The sequence below is a fragment of the Vicugna pacos genome, unplaced genomic scaffold, assembly GCF_048564905.1.
Source record: "Vicugna pacos unplaced genomic scaffold, VicPac4 scaffold_131, whole genome shotgun sequence".
NCBI lineage: Eukaryota > Metazoa > Chordata > Mammalia > Artiodactyla > Camelidae > Vicugna > Vicugna pacos.
The window spans coordinates 4,340-20,883 of record NW_027328811.1 but is presented as its reverse complement, the minus strand read 5'-3'; the positions used below and the strand labels follow the sequence as shown (position 1 = coordinate 20,883).

The 16,544-nt window shown below is 47.0% G+C and overlaps 1 long non-coding RNA gene across 2 annotated transcripts; it reads left to right on the top strand.

Annotated features, from left to right (window-relative positions):
• Nucleotides 1–5,025: 5,025 nt before the first annotated feature.
• LOC140695081 (uncharacterized) lies at nucleotides 5,026–16,073 on the top strand. Of its 2 annotated transcripts, none has more exons than XR_012070769.1 (3): nucleotides 5,026–5,302; nucleotides 12,569–12,728; nucleotides 15,806–16,073. It is a non-coding gene; the product is annotated as an uncharacterized lncRNA (long non-coding RNA). The 2 variants fall into 2 exon arrangements; XR_012070768.1 differs by lacking the exon at nucleotides 15,806–16,073 and adding an exon at nucleotides 13,133–13,385.
• Nucleotides 16,074–16,544: the final 471 nt, after the last annotated feature.

The window sequence follows — 16,544 nt, the reverse complement described above, 5'->3', positions numbered from 1 at the left end:
AAGTCCATCTCAGAAGGGACATAACTGAAGAGGGATGGCTTCCCAGACTCTGAGGGGCAGAGAGAGCACCAGCCTGGGTTAGAGAAAGGTGAGGGGTGGGGTAGGGTGTGGGCTGCCTTCTTCCCCATATAAGGAACCTTCCTGAGGCCAGCACAGTAGGAGGGAGGGCCATGGGGTGGAAGCAGCCAGACTTCATCCTGAGAACTGTTGGGATGCCTCAAAGGGACCATTCAGGTGCCCAAACTGGGCCCTGATTGAGGGAGCCAGTCGGTCTGACTCAGAGCCCAGGACTGAGGTGGGCTCACAGCAGGCCGGTATTACTTGGCCGGATCCATTTCACTTCTCCGAAGCCCTGTGTAAAACATGAAGCGTGGACGGCCTGGTGAGCACAGCTCTGCCCTCAAGACCGGTTTCAACTCCTCTCTTCCCAGAGAACAGCATCTCTGAACCCGTCCTGGGTGACCTCACAGAGATCACCCTAGTGGCCCAGGCTAGTGACCAGGAACATGTACCTTCCTGCAGGCAACCCCTGACGTCCACTGATGCATCATATACTGGCAAAGAGTGAGTCACTGTGCATTGGTCTAACAGCAGAGACTCTGCCAAAGGCCCAAGAGGTGGTGTGTGGGACATGCAGGGGTGCAGGAGTGTAAGCAGTGCAAAAGTGTAACTGGTGACAGGGGTGCAGGGGCTGTGGAGGGCGCAGGCATTTCAGGGGATGTGGGGGTGGAGGGATGCAGAATTGCAGAGAGTAGCAGGGGTGCAGAGGTGCAGGGAGTGTAGGGATGCAGGGAGGTGCTCAGGGACCTGGCCAGGATAAGAAGGCAAGTGCACATCCTTGCAGTCAGCCTGACCCCGGTGGGCTATTGCAATGCTTTTGGGCGGCGGCGGCGGCGGTGGCGGTTGGGAGGCTGCCAGGGCAAGCCGATCGATTTCTTCTCTTCCCTGCAGCCTGGCCTGGGGTGGGGCTTGGCCGCCGGAGATTCGCCAGATGTTGCACTCCAGGTAAGCTTGCTCCTGGGAGGTGGGGCGGTTAGGTCAGAGGGCGGTGGCAGCGGCAGAGGGGCGGAGCGGGCCTACCCCTGGCGAACGGGTGGAATAGCTGCCTTGTCCCGGCTGCTGGGCCTGGGAGCGGCCTCTTCTTCCCCAGGTCGCCGGACACTCCTGTCCCACTCAGCTTGCTGAGTGCGGAGTAGGGGCGGGGCCGTTAAGGTGCGGGACCCACGGGGGGAGGGAGGCTGCCGCGGGGGAGCCGATCAATTCGCTCCGCTCTCCCCAGAGGCGGAGCCAGGGGCGGCTTCTGCTGCCCTAGAGGTGGGACGCGGGTCTCCAGATGAGCTTGCTCCTGGGAGGCGGCGGCGGAGGCGGCAGGGGCAGGGGATGTGTTCCAGGGAGTTGCTCCATTTCTTCTCTCCCCCACGGCCTGGCTTGGGGGCGACGTCTGCCGCCGGAGATTTGCCTGAGGTCCGACTCCAGGTGAGCTTGCTCCTGGGAGATGGGTGCGGTGCGGTCAGGGGGCTGGTAAGGTGGTGGCTGCAGGCATAGGGAGGCTGCCCCGGAGGAGATTGTGGATTAGCTCCATGTCTGCACCGCGTGGCCTGAAGGCGGCCTCTGCTGCTCCAGGTCCCGGGACACCCCTGTCCCACTTTGCCTGCTGGGGGCGGGAGGCAGGGTAGTCAGGGTGCAGGGGTGGCGGTGGTCGGGGGCCTGCAGCGGGGGAGCGGACCATTTGCTCCCATCTTCCCCGCGTCTTGTCCTGGGGGCGGTCGCTGTTGCCCTGTGTTATGAGACGCGTGTATCCTAGTCGGCCTGACCCCGGGAGTTGGACTTGGTACTTTGGGGGTGGTGGCAGCAGCGGCAGGTTTTCCCATGGAACTTGTCCATTTGCTCCCACTTCCCCCCATGGTTTGCCCTGGGGGCGGTCCCTGTTGTCCCAAGTTCGTCGGACGTCCATCTCCAGGTCAGCCTGCTCCCTAGAGGAGGCCACTGTGAGGTCATGGGCAAGAGTGGTGGCTGCTGCGGGGGTAGGGGCTGCCTTGGGGAGCTGGTGGATTGGCTCCCGTCTCCCCGATGGCCTGGTGTGGGAGTGGCCTCTCCTGCCCCAGGTCACCAGACTCACGTGTCCTACTCAGCCTGCTTGGGGAGGGGCGCCCTGGGCGTTGCCTTTAAGGTGCGGGGGTGGCGATGGCGGGGGTAGAAGACCTGCAGCGCGGAGCCTGTCAATTTGCTCTCCTTTTCCCCGCGAACAATCCTGGGGGCGTCCTCTGCTGCCCAAGAAGCCGGATGCCCGTCTCCAGGTCAGCTTGCTCCTGGGAGACGGGCCCGATGCGGTCAAGGGGCAGAGGCAGTTGCGACGGCCGGCTGCCCCGCCTAATGGGGCCACTTCTTCTCCTCTCCCCTGACCTGGCCTGGGGACGTCCTCTCTGGCGCAAGATTCGCCTGACACCCCACACCTGGTCTGATTGCTCCTGGAAGGTGGGCGCGGTGAGATCAGGAGGTGGAGAGGACAGGGGCTGCCCCTGGAGAGCTGGAGGATAAGCTCCAATCTCTCTGCAGGCCTGACGTGGGGGCGGCCTCTGCTGCCCCTCGTTCCCAGGTCACACTTCTTCGGGTCATATTTCCCCGGGGTTGCGGTAGGGTGCGGGGGCGTCGGGGTGTTGGCGGGGGTATGGAGCCTGTCACTCGGGAGCTGGGGGTTTAGCGCCCATCTTTTCCGCAGATTGGCCTGTGGGCAGCCTCTGTTGCTCCAGATCGCAAAGCAATTTCCCTGACAGCTTAGCCACCAGAGGTGGGCAGGATGGGCTGAGAGGGCTGAGGCAGCTCCAATGCAGCGACGGAAGGGGCTGTCCCTGGCCAGCTGGTCAATTTGTTCCCATCTCAACCTTTGCTGCCCCAGTTTCGCAGAACGCCCTTCTCCAGTTTATTCTTCTCCAGGGAGGTGGGCGCAGTGCATGCAGCCCGAGGTCTGGGCTCTCCCTTGGGAGGGGCAGAACTCTCTTGTTCTCCTTTGTCTTTATTCTTCAGCGAAGTGGTTACTGGACGCAATTCTTAATTCTGAGAAAGTGTAGCCTGTGTTATGGAAGAGCTGCTGGACAGTGAGGTTTCTGGGTGGATTTTCACATCAGCTGATGCCCCAGGCAGGCAGGAAAGCTATTACTCAGAGCTTCTTAGTCTGGGGTTGGGGATGGCCCCGCCATCCTCGCCATGCTTTTTAAAAATGTGTTACTCCCCTCTTTTTCCTAGGTGACATTTTAGGTTATTGGGTCTCAGATTGCTGGCACACTCATCCCTGTTCTCAGACATCTTTTAAACTTGGGTGAAGTGATAAGTAGGGGAAGATGATTTACTGAAAGGTAAGAATACTTAAATTCGCATTAAAGCTACATTCTGTCAATCTTTCTAAAATGATTTTCCTCTGATTCTAAATCCACGACCTAGTGAATGTTGTACTCCTGTGTAAAATCATTGATCTTCACATCACATTTGTTGAGTGGTCAACGAGATTTGTTAATTAGATTATTCCTGAAAGGAAAAGTTCAGGCTTTTCAGAATTCCTTGTCTGATGTCACCCAGGCAGTCACAGTAGAAGACAGAGCTGATATAAAAATCCCTCAGCTGCCTGAACTGCAAAGCTTCTGGGATTACTGATCCCTGAAATGCAGGTGAATCTTGATGATAATCTGGGGGATGGTTTAAATGATCAGATTCTTCCAGTCCTATAAATGGGTTCCGTGGCCCCAGCCCCGGGAGAACTGGACATAAGGGCCATATCGTGTGTGGTGGGATGGGAAGGCAAGGTGTAAGAGCTGGAATCACTGAGATTCCACACTCGCTAAACGCAGACTCCAGAGCCTAATTGTTGTCAGGTTCTGTTCTGGATTTGAGAGTGTGTTCATACATGATTCTTGCCCTTCTGGAGTCACTGCCTGGGTGGAAGTAACCTTTACATAGATCTGTGGAGGATGACATTTAAGTAGATGGGCTATTATGGTTCTCAATGTGCCCAGGCTTGCTCTTCCAGGCACTCGTGGGACTAACGCGAGTCATGTTATTCACTCATTCCCTGATTTATTACCCTTGAATTGATCACTCGTCCCACAGTAAGTGAAACAAGGTAACAGGAAGCTGAGTTTTGTCCCCTCTCCTATCACTGATTGTTTTTCAGTCGGGCGCCCTGCGTATGCATTGTGAAACGGTGGTATTTCGTGCCCAATGGGGCAGCACTGTCAGTTCTGAGAATCAGGGGAGACACATGGGTAGGACAGCACCCTGACACACATGGCACCCCCCATCCCGTGAGACAGAATTGTCAATGCTCAGGTGACCCGATGTAGACTGCGGTGCTAAACCTGAGCATGTTTAGTTATCCTGGTGGCTATAAAAATACAGACTACCAGTCGCTACCTCTGGAGACTCTGAGGGTGTGCACCCCAGGATTCTGCATTTTAAGAAGCACTTTAACGAATCCTGATGAAGAGATCTGAGTGTCCCACGGAGAAACACTGGTGTGCGAGGCACCAATATTGAGGATTCTCAGGGAACGATGTCTTTTTAGGATGGTCCATGGGCCCTCACTTTAGACTTTTGCCTTGAGTTTAATTTTATGTGTTCAGAAGTGATGTCTTTCAATCCCAGTGCATGTCAGCATGCTCTGTGCAGGGATTTACTCTCAGTAGATGGCAAAAACTATGATTCTTCAGGTCACCGAGCTACACTGTGAACGATATTTTATTTTGGTTTTCTTTGTAGCAATGCAGAGTCTCCCGAGAAGAGATTTAGACTCAACAGCTTTGTGTCAGACTTTGGAAGACCGCTGCTGCCCAAGGTGTTCTCTGGCAGTGCAATGATGAATCTAGGTCCCTCTTTCACTGCTACATCAATGAAGTGGACCACTTGGACAAGGCCAAAGCTGGTATCCCTACCATAGCCCTTTACAGTGTTATTCGGCTCCAGGAAGCCATCAGATGCAGCAGGTGGCCAGAGGAGGAGCCGAACAGACTCATGAAATGTGACATCCCCAACTTTATCAACACGGACCAGAACTCTGCCTTTGTGGAAGATGATTTCCTGATTTTGTAACTACCGATTGTTCTAGAAAATAAGCCAGTTGCCCAGAACTCACACAAAGACTTGAATTGAGAAACGTGCTTTCTCAGGTATCTTTCTGAAGATGTGAAGTCTGTCTTTGTATGGAAGGAAGTCCCCTTTCACAAAACTGAATGTGTTTGTGTCTGAGAGAGGGAAATGGAGACAGAAAGACGAAGAAGCAGAAGAGAGCCCCCTCAGAAGAGATCTAGTTAAGGTGAGTTTTTGTGCCTTTAAAAAACATTTGGGGTTTTAGGGGGAACAAAGTATTTACACTGTCTTATTCTCCTCATTGGAAACCTTGGCCCCGTCGTCAGAGTCAGCGGCCTTGAACGGGGGTTGCACGCTGCGTTTCATCTGGCCCTGCGACTTCCACGCTCTGCCTTTAGCACGTTGCTTTGCCTGTCAGGGTTGCCACCCTTTTAACTGTAAGGTGAGGAGTCTGGAGTAGATGATCCACCCCAGCTCTGCTGTTTTGCAAATTTCTGATTTCGTATTCGGATGAGTCTGGGATACACCCAGAGCAGTATAAACCAGGCCCTACCTCCTGCCTATTGCTGGGGCATCCCTCAGGTCTGTGCCTTCTACTCAACCCTTTACTGAGCCCAGCTTTTGTCAGGAGCCCAAGTGCCTACCGGGATGGCAGGGGACTTGTCTTTCATGGTCACGGTGGCCAAGAATTCTATTGGTGTGTTGAAACAACTCTTCTGAGATCCTCCACCCACCCCTGCTCAAACCTAATGACAGCACTACGGTTCCTTTCCTAGGAGGGGAATCAATCCATGGTGCATTTTATGACAATCCTGTCCCCAGGGATGCACGGAAGTTTAACAGCTGAGTGAGGGGAGGTGCCTCTGTGTCCCTGTATCTCTGTCTACTGACAGTTCGCTGCCACCGGCTACTGAACAAGAAAAGTGCTATTCACCATGTTGTGTGTTTTCCAAATGTGTAGGTGATGGTCTTGTGGCTCGTGCGTGGGCTTTGATTTGGGATGGTGAAGGGCTTATAAATACCTCATCAACATGTATTCGAGGTGGCCTGGTGCCACACAGATTTGATTCATGAAGGCATCAAGCCTGCACACTGGTTTGGAAACAACTTGGTTTTGATCATTCACACTGCGTGCATGACTCGCTGCTAATCTCTGGGTGGTTTTTTCATTTCAGATTTATTCACCCCATGTCTTGCTTAAGCTGAAAAATACATTTATTTCACCAGAATATTCTCTGATTCTTTGTTTACACACATCCAGTTTTTTTAATTCCTTTAAAAATGATTCTGTGTTTATAATGCCTCCTAATTTCTATCATCTCTATGTTGCCAGTGGCCTGAGACATGCACCAGATTTGATGCCGGAACAGTTCCACCAAAAGAAATCCCTTTGCCGTAATATCTTTTGAGGAAAATATTATTCTTTAAGGCTCTAACAGTAAATCGTAGAAGAAAGCATGGAACATTTCTTGTAGTTAATACATGTTCATGCGAAAAGAAATGATATTTTCATTAAACAATGTTGATTTTAATAACTTTTACAAATGTGAACATTATTATTCATAATTTAAGTAACCAGATAAAACCACAGTTATTTATTATGAAGATTGAAAACTATTTACACGGTCTCTTAATTAGAAGTAGCTTTATTAGAAGACTGAAGGGTATTTAAAAGATGGAAAAATACCCATGATGACACCATCATTTTTATTAACTAAATATCAAGAATTGTGCAGGGATAAGATTTAACCCTCTGCAAACTGCCAAGTTAGCATGAGGTAGTTTGTGGATGCTGCCAGAGGACAGGACACTCCCCCAGGATCAGAGACAAAGGACTCCCTGCCAGCACAGAAGGCAGCCTGTGGTTCAAGTTCATATTGGTTCCTGAGTTCCTTTCCTATTGCTGTTGTAACAAAGGACCACAGACTCAGTGGCTTAAAGCAATACACATTCATCTTCTCACTGTTCTAGGGTGCAGTAGTGCAAAGTCAATGTCAGTGGGCTAAAACCAAGGAGTGGCCAAGGCTAAGTTTCACACCTAGGCTCTTGGGAGGGATTCATCATCCTACCTTTCCCAGCTTGCAGAGGTGCTCACACTCCTTGGCCCAGGGCCCTGTGTCACTGTGACCTCTGCTGCCACTTTACATCTCTGTCTCTGACTATATAGATATAGAGGAAGAGTCTTCTACATCTGGTATGGACCCTTTTTCCTACATGGACATTGTATCCTTATTTATGTGCAGATGAAAACCCCTTCCCTCCAGGGTGCGGTGGCATCAGCTCACAAGATGACCACTCTGGGCTTTAAGTGTCCTCTTTGTATTGTCATCAGGGAACTTCTCTTTCCATAGTTAGCTCTGTGTTACTTTGTTGTTATATTTTACCCAGAATTACTGAAAGTTTTACTTAAAAGGGATCCTAATTAGCTCTGTTTACCTGTTTCCAGAGCTGAAAGCTTCAGTTCTAGAGTATCAGTTTGATTTTTCCTAAAAATACATTCCAGTATATTTCTCTGGTGAAAGTCTCTACCCTGTTATCTATTCTCCCATCATTTCCTTATTTTCTTGAATATATTAAAAGTATTTTATAGCCTTTATTGGTAACTCTGATGCCTACATCACCTGGGGTTTGCATCCTTTGTCTAATGCTCCTTATTCTCATGTTATCTGTCATATAGTCTGGACATGTTGCATGTCTAGAAATTCTTTATTACATGGCAGACATTGCAAATGAAAAATCCATGTTATCTTCTGTGAGAGCTTTTCTACCTTCCCGTTAGGCAGACAGTGTGAGGGACTGATCATGTCACTCCAATCAGGCGCTGAGGTGGATCAGGACTAAAGTGCCTTTTTTCTTAAAACAGCTTTGAGGTATACTTGGCAAAATAATTTTCACACGTTTAAAGTGTACAGCTTAATATGTTTTGACGTAAGAATATCCCCAAGGAACCATGACCACACTCAAGACAGTGAACATACCCATCACCCACAAAGCTTCTCTCCTGACTTTTGTTGTCCCTCCCTCCCTCCCCGTCTCTTCCCCTGGGAACCATTGATCTGCTTTCTATCACAACATATTGGTTTGCATTTTCAAGATCCTTATATGAATGGATTCATGCAGTATCTACTCTATGTTGTCTGACTTCTTTCATTCAGTGTAATTATTTTGAGAATCATCTGTGTTGCTGTATTAATAGCTTATTTGTCTTATAGTAGAGTATTGTTTAGTGCTGAGTTTTTACTGAAGAGTTTATTGTGAGCAGTGTTTGTATAGACCATCATTTCTTTCTGCATTTACTTCTTGATGGATGCATGGGTTATTTACAACTTGTGCTATTATAAATAAAATAGCAGTGAATATTTGGTTATAAGTCTTTGTATGGACATATGCTTTTCCTTTCTAAAGCACCAGATGAGGAATGTCTGGATTATATGGTACATAGGTGTTTACCTTTTTAAAAGAATCTGTTAAAGACTTTTCCAAAATGGTTGTACTATTGTAAATTCCTCGTGGTGTGTATCAGTTCTGGTTGCTCTACTTCCTTGCCAGCACCTTGTAAGGTCAGTCTTTCTAACTGTATTCATTCTAGTATGTATGTGAACTAGTATCTCACTGTGGTTTTTAAAAGTATTTCTCTAATGACTAATGACACCTTTAATCAGCATCTTTTCATATGCTTATTATCCATCTGGATATCTTTACTGAAGTGTGTTTTCTGGCCTCATTCATTCAGGTGTTTGAATTATTATTGAATTTTGAGACCTCTTTATTCTGGATCAGATACAAAGAGAGACCTTTATCAGATATATGATCTGCAAATAGCTTCTGTCTATGGCTTGTCTTTTCATTTGCTTAGCAGTGTTTAGAAGAGCATTGAAGAGTCTTCATGTTCATAAAGTTCACTCTATCAGTTTCTTTTTAAAATAGATGATACTTTTGGTGTCATAGCAAAGAAAAATTTGCCAAACCCAAGGCCATAAAGCTTAAGCCTATGCTTGTTCTCCTAGCTGTTTTATAGTTTTAGATTTCCTATTAAGATCTATGATCCATTTTGAGGTAAATTTTGTATATTTTGTGAGGTGTGAATCAAAGTTCATTTTTTTTTTTTGCGTATCACTATCTAATTGTTCCAGCACTACATGCTGAAAAGATCCTTTCTCCACAGCATCCTTTTTGAGAATCAATTGTCTGTATAAGTCTTGGTTTAGTTCTGAACATTCTATTGTGTTCCATTATTCTATTTTCCTGTTTTACACCAACACCATAATTTCTGATTACTGTAGCTTTATAAAAAAAAAGTTTGAAAATCAGATAGTGCAAGTCTTCCAACATTGTTTTTCTTGTTCAAAGTTGTTTTGGATTTTTGGGATCCTTTGAATTTTTATATGAATTATAGAATAAGTTTTTAAATTCCTTACATCCTGTTCTGCCAAAATTCCACCCATGTCTTTGGCCGTCTCCAGAGCCACATTTTCTGAAGAAGTCTCTCTAGATCCCAGGTGAAAGGAATTTCTCTTTCGTCTGTGCTCAAATCACATTTGATATTATTTGATTACATTTAATCATATTTGCCTGTATGTACTTGTCTGATCTTTCCAGCCATTTAGTAAATCTCAAAAGATTAGGAATCTTGACTTGGTTCCCTCTGTGTGCTGAGAAACTAGTTCTATGCTTTGCAGGAGTGAGCCCTGCAGTAAGAGGTATCTGCAGCACACATCTAGCTCATTGCTTGAATATTGTCAAGGAATTCTGCAGATTTAGAATTGTTTATTGATTGTTGTCTCCAAGACGGCTCAGTCTTTTTTATTTCTATTGCTACTGCTGCAGTTTCAAAGAACAATGGGCTAGTTATTTTGCAAATATCAAATCATACTCTAATTGTGTTGTCACGCAAATTATGTGCTGCTGTGTCTTAACAACCTGCTTAGTGTTCACAGGCTCCTTCACTCATGGAAAATTTGGGAGAATGTCATATCCTTAGAGATAGCAATGCTGTCTTTGGCGACCTGAGCAGCAGTATCTGAATTCACTCCTGCTATTTTTCCAGTGTCCCCTCTAGACCTCCTCCAGCCCTCCATGGGGGGCCCTGCAGTTCTGCCCTAGAAAAGCCTGTTGCTTCTCAGGAAGACTTCCCTATGAAACATAATCATGTCCTTCTTGTGGGGAAATTCAGTCCAGAGACCTGAAAGCAGGGGAAAATGTTCAGCCTGCTCTTGGTAGAACCTAAATTCTTCCATACTTGTTAGAAGCAATTTCAATGAGGAAACTGTTTTGGCATCTAACAAATCAGCATAAATGACTGATGAGGAAGATCAGCTTCCCCATCCCACTCAGTCGTCATGTTGATGTGACACACACATTGGCAAACATTTTCCCCTGTGAGCAACGTAAAGTTCAAGACGTTATGAATGGCTTTTTATTTTTATTTCTTAGTCTTTCCACATTCACTGTGTCTCGTGAGATTATATGAATCCTGCTTATTTTCAGCCCAGCACTAAACTTTTTAAAAGGATCACGTGTTTAAAAGGCTAGTGGACAATTTTTTAGAAGACAGAAATCCTTAGATTTTGGTCCCAGAGTTGAATCTTGGTTAGTGGTGAATGAAAATTCCCGTTAAAATTTTAAATTCAGTGATATAAAGTCTTAAAAATAGTTAAATATTAGTCAATTTCATTAAACACTATAAGAGTTATTTACCTTTAAGCCTGTTTCTGGGGCAATTTTGCAATGATTCCCTCCCTTTATCAATTCCCTCTTTATCAGAATCCTTGAGAGGCCCCTGTCATCATTGTCAGTATCATCATTATCATCATGGAACTGATTCTTCTGGAAGATTCTAGGAAAATAAAGAGATGGACGGGATTATGTGTAGGTCAGTGTGTGCATGTACAATAAGAACAGCTGTCAGGCATTAGATGCAAGATACCCATTTCATTTAGGGGAGAATGTGGTCATGAAATCCTGATGTGGTGAATGAAGGAAGCGGTGGGAACAGGATAGTCAATGCAAAGGAGGAGGAAGTGAGTGAGTTGGAGAGCATAGATCCTTGGTTAGTTGATCAGCACATTGGTAAGAATGAGGGGAGTGTGATGGCAGAATCATGTCCCTCCCCGGCCACAGGGTAGCCACCTGTGACATGTTACTGTACATGGCAAAAGGGATGACAGATATTTTAGGATTAAAAATCTTAGAGGATTTCTGTCTCCTAAATTGTCTATTAGTTAGCCTTTAAACCCATGATACATTATTATAGATTAGTGCAGGGGCACAAATAAAATGGATTCATATAATCTCACCAGACAAACTGAATGTAGAAAGGATAAGGAAGAAAAACAAAAAGTCACTTATAAGTGCCTTGAACCATAAATTGCTCATGAGGAAATGTTACACAAGGTGAATGTCACAGCCACATACATACTGCCTGAGTGGGATGGGACAAGGGGATCCTGAGATGAGACAATAGTGTGAGTAGTCTGGATTGTCCAGGTGGGCTGAATGTAATCACAGGGGTCCTTAAAATGGAGGATATTTCCCAGCTGAGTTTAAAATCAGAGGGAGGTGTAGCGATGGAGCAATGTTCAGAAAGGCTGCTGACCATGAAAATGGAGGAAGTTGAGGGGCACAAGCTAAGGAAGGTGGGTGACCACTGTAAACTGGAAAAAAAAAAGGAAACATTCTCTTCTAGACCCTCTAGAAGGAAGGAACCCTGCTGGTATCTTGAATTTATCCCAATGAGAACTGTGTTGGATCTCTGACATCCACAGCCATAAGCTGATAAGTCTGTGCTGGTTTAAGCTATTAAGCTTAATGGAATTTGTTACAGTGGTAATAGGAAAATAACATAGTGAGCGGTAGTGTAAGGGATTAAAGGTCTAGGATGGGGTGTGGAGAGAATTCTGACATTTACACCTAAAAAACAACCAGGTGAAGTGGGAAGGTGTTTTAAGGAAGTCCTACCTGGCAGGGCTGTCAAGCAGACTGGAGTGAGCGAATCCTTGGAGTTAGAGGAATCAATTAAACCTCTACAAGGAAAATAAGAAATAAAATGTAGCAGGGCTTCAGTGTTAGTAGATGTAGGAATGGAAATGGGCAGAGAGATATAAACATTATTTTGAAATTAGCTACAGGTTTGATGACTGCATGTTTGGGAGAGTTAGCCGATGTGTGGACTGAATGCATCCCCTCAAAATCCATATGTCGAAACCTCATCTCCCAGGTTGATGATATAAGGATGCGGGGCCTTTGGGAGGTGATTAGTAGGATAAAATGAGGTCATGAGAGTATTGCCCTCATGAATGGTATTAGTGTTCTTATACAGGGCCCCAAAGTGCTTGCTTCTCTCTCCTCTCTGGGCCATGAAGATAGTGGGAAGACAGCCATCTTCGAGCTGGCAATCCTCTCCCAGATACATTGACCTTGAAAGCCTCAGCCTCCAAACCATAAGGAATATGCTGGTTGTTTAAGCCACCCGACACACGGTAATTTGTTACAGAATCCCAGACTGACGAAGACAGTGGAGAATGCCACTGCGTTTGGCACTGATTGCCTGGAGAATGCTGAAACCCAGGGAAGTGGGCAGCACAGACGTTTACTCATTTAATCCTGCCAACACTGTAGGGGATAGAGTCTACATTTTCCTCGCTATTTAAAAGGTAAGGAAAAAGAGGCACAAATAATAACAATGACAATGACAACAACAACAACAACAGCAACAATAATTTGTCCAAGATTCACACAGAACTCCCTGGAGGGAGAGTGAGAATTAATACTTATGCAGGCTGGCCCCAGAGCCCCTGCTCATAACTACTAAGTCAGATCACCTTGCTTATTTAGATCAGTTTTTTTTCAACTGTGATATGAGTGTACTGTGTCCAGTAACTTATAATTTCAAAATACCTCACTGTAAGGGAAACATTAGTTGCAGGCATTACAACCCACAGAAAGCTAGACATACAAAAATAACTTGTTAGGGCAAGATAACCAATAATGTTTTTAAATATTATACCTGCTGACCCTTTGCAATAAAGTGTTTATTTATAATTCTGTCTGGCTACAGAATAACATCATAATCCTGCATGTGGCTGGTGGCTCCCGTGTTGGACAGCACGGGTCTAGAGAATTTAAATGACTTGCCCAGCCTTGCCCAGGAAGCTCGTGGTGGGATCAGAGCTATAGTCTGGGACTGTTCCTTCCTATCCAACAATTCCCTCATGGAAGTTTAGAAGCTTCTCCTTTGGTGCCCAGCTGTCTATCCGTACTTATGACATCTTGTCAGGTGCCCCGGCCTGCTCCTGAACATCAGTCAGAACCCACTTCTGCTCTTTTTTGGCCAGGTAATACCTTCTAGCAACTTCCATTGCCTTCTTGGCATCAGTTTTTACATGGAAGGGTAGTGGCTAGAGAAGGAAATGTGTCCACATGACAGGTTTTTCATAAATATAGTAGGAGTGGTCAAGAGAAGAAAACCTCAGGAATACGAGTGGAAGCAGGTCATTTAATATACCAAATGCGTACTTTCAATGTATGTTTGTGTTTCCGAGTCCACGCTTGTTCTACTCGTGCATTATAGGCCAACACATCAGGAGACAAGGATTTGGGGCAAGAAATAGCGGCTTTAATTTGTAAAGCCAGCGGAAAAGATGGTAGACCAATGTCCTGGAGAACCATCATCCCAAGTCAGAATTCAGGCTCTTCTTATATTAAAAAGGGGAAGCGGGAATGCTTGGTTGTTGCAAACTTGGTGTATGAATTCTTTGTTGTTAGAATCCTTTGTTCTTGCAGCTCTTCACCTGGGTCAGATCCGTGTAAACCTCCAACAAGCAAATGTTATTTTCTATTCTGTATCTTGTTATCTTTATACGAATGGAAAAGTGATAATATCCTTCAAAGTCAGAGCCTTGAGAATAGGGTCTCCTGTATATTTCAGGATCTAGGCAACATTGTTTCACAAAAGGTGCAGAAACAGCAAGACTAAGCCTAGGAAACAGGGCACATGTTTAAAGTCAAAGTAACAGATCTAATATGGAGTCAGATTTGTTCTTTCCTATTTCAGTAGTGCCATGGAGAAGGCACTGTGGGCAGCTTTCTGTAGGGTCCTGGAGGCTTTCTCTCTCAGCCTCTGTGCGCCTCTATTGAAAACCCGTCATCGCTATCTGGCCTGCTGGAAAACCAGTCCGCCTGTTTTGCCCTGAAGTTGTGTTCTGTTTATAACTCATCTCTACTCCTTGGAAAACAACTCAATAAAAACTCAGTTGGTTTCCCACCAGCCCTGAGCAGGGGTGAGGGATAGCATGTTATTATTTTATTAAAAAAATATATAAAAGAGTTTTAAAACAGCACTGGGCACATAGGAGAGAGACAATCAATGCTTCCTGGCTTAAATCGAAAATGATGACTCAGTGAGTCTATGGCTGCTGTATTTGCTGAGCTAGTTACTCCTTTGCTCCATTACACATTTATTTTAACTGAAAAAGAAATATATGCATATGGTTAAAAAAATTCAAACAGAGCAAAAAATACTCAAGTGAAAGAAGTTTTCCCTCATCCTCTGTTCTTACATGCCTCCCTGGAGATGCCAATGTTTACAATCCTTTGTGTGCTTTTCCAGATATGCTATGCAAGTTCCCACCAATGTATGTAAATTCCTTTAAAGTTTTACTTATTTTTAACTTTAAGGGATTTAAATCCTCAAGTGGCTTCTGCCACAGTAATAGAAAAGAAGAAATCTGACTCCATATTAGATCTGTTCCTTTGACTTTAACCCTGTGCTCTGTCTCCTAGGCTTCTTCTTGCTTGTAAAACAATGTTGCCTAGAGCCTAAAATATACAGGAGAGCCTATTCTGAAGGCTCTGACCTTTAAGGTTATTTAACACTTTTCCAATCATATAAAGATAACACGTTGCAGAATAGAAAATAACGTTTGTTTTGTTGGAGGTTTACAGGGATCTGACCCAGGGAGATAGCTGCAAGAACAAAGGATTCTAACAAGAAGGAATTCCTACACCAAGAAGTTTGCAAAAACCAAGCACATAGGAAAGCAGCCTGAATTGTGACTTGGGGAGATGGTTTTCCAGGACATTAGTTTGCCATCTAGGTCTACAGAAACTTGCTATTCCATGCCCCAACACTTGGTCTCCCAACTTACTGGCCTGTCCTGCACTGAGGAGAATGAATTTGGACTCAATAACACTTCTACCTACCTAGCAAGTTGGACACTGGGACTGAGGGCAGCTCTCCCACACACAGGGGCCTACGGTGAGCCCTTGATTATTCCCCGAGGTTGGGGTGTGGTTTACCCAGGAGGGATGGGGACTCTACACCAACACTCAGGCAGTCTGCTCCTTCTGGGGCTCTGACATTTTACCTCCCGCTCCCTGCCAGCCCAACATTTGGGACAGTGGAGCTAAGGCAGAGATCGTGCCTGCCTGTTTCCCAGCGTGTAAGAGGGGAATATGTACTCTTCCCAAGGTAGTTCTGAGAAACAACACCTGCGGGTGCTTGGTTCCCTGAGCAACAGTAAACCTAGCTCCTTGTGGGGGCAACGGGTATGATACCCGTAGGGTTTCTGCAGAGACCTTAGCTGGAGGGCTGGGCCAGGGACGTAAAATATGAGCTGTGGGCAATGACGGGTAAGAGAAGGGTGTATAGGCAGGACTGCTGCCTCCTTCGGGGTGCCACAAGAGGTAAAACGCTTTCTCCCCATCTCTGTTACTCCCCTCCCAATTCCAGATAACTGCCTTCCCTCTGCTCCTCCTGTCCATGTGTCTCCCTCCACTTTTCCCCGCCTCCCCTCCTCCTCCCCTATTCTCCCTCCCTCGGTTCCCCTTCTCTCTCAGGACCCAGAGCGGATCGCTGGCCCTCCTGCGCATGCGCAGTTGCTGCCAGCTGGACCGCGGGTTGGAAGCTCCAGCTCCGAGCCGGGGATCGGCCCCAATGGCTTCTCAGCTCTGTCGCCCTGTAGGCCTTTGGCTACTGCCTGGGGCCGGGGCCTCTGGCTGTGGAAGTGCAAGGTGAGGGGATATCGGGAAAGGGGTGAGGCGGCTGCGGGAGGGCGGTCGGCGTGTCACAGCCCCCCAGGGCGCCAGTCAGCGTGTGTTCAGCTGGATTGCTCGGGCCAGACCCCTCTGCCCGCGCCACCTGCCCCGGCGCACCGGCCACAGCTGCCCAGGGCCAGGTGTGCCCCTGCCGCCTCTTGACCCAGCCGGGCTCCCCTCAGTCCGCGGCTGGCATCCGCTTCCCCTCTCCCGCCGGCGAGTCCTCCCCTCCCGGTCTTCCTCTCCTTGGCCGCCGACCCGTCCCCACCACTGGGCGGGCTGTGTCCCGGGCGGGCGGGGTCTGCACACCCGGACGGGGCGGGCGGCTTGGGCTGGGGCTGGGGCTGGCCTCCGAGCGGGGCTGCAGCCCGCGTCCCCCACCCCGCTCTCCCTGCCCCGCGACCCCGGGGCTGCCTTCCTCTCCCTTTCCCGAT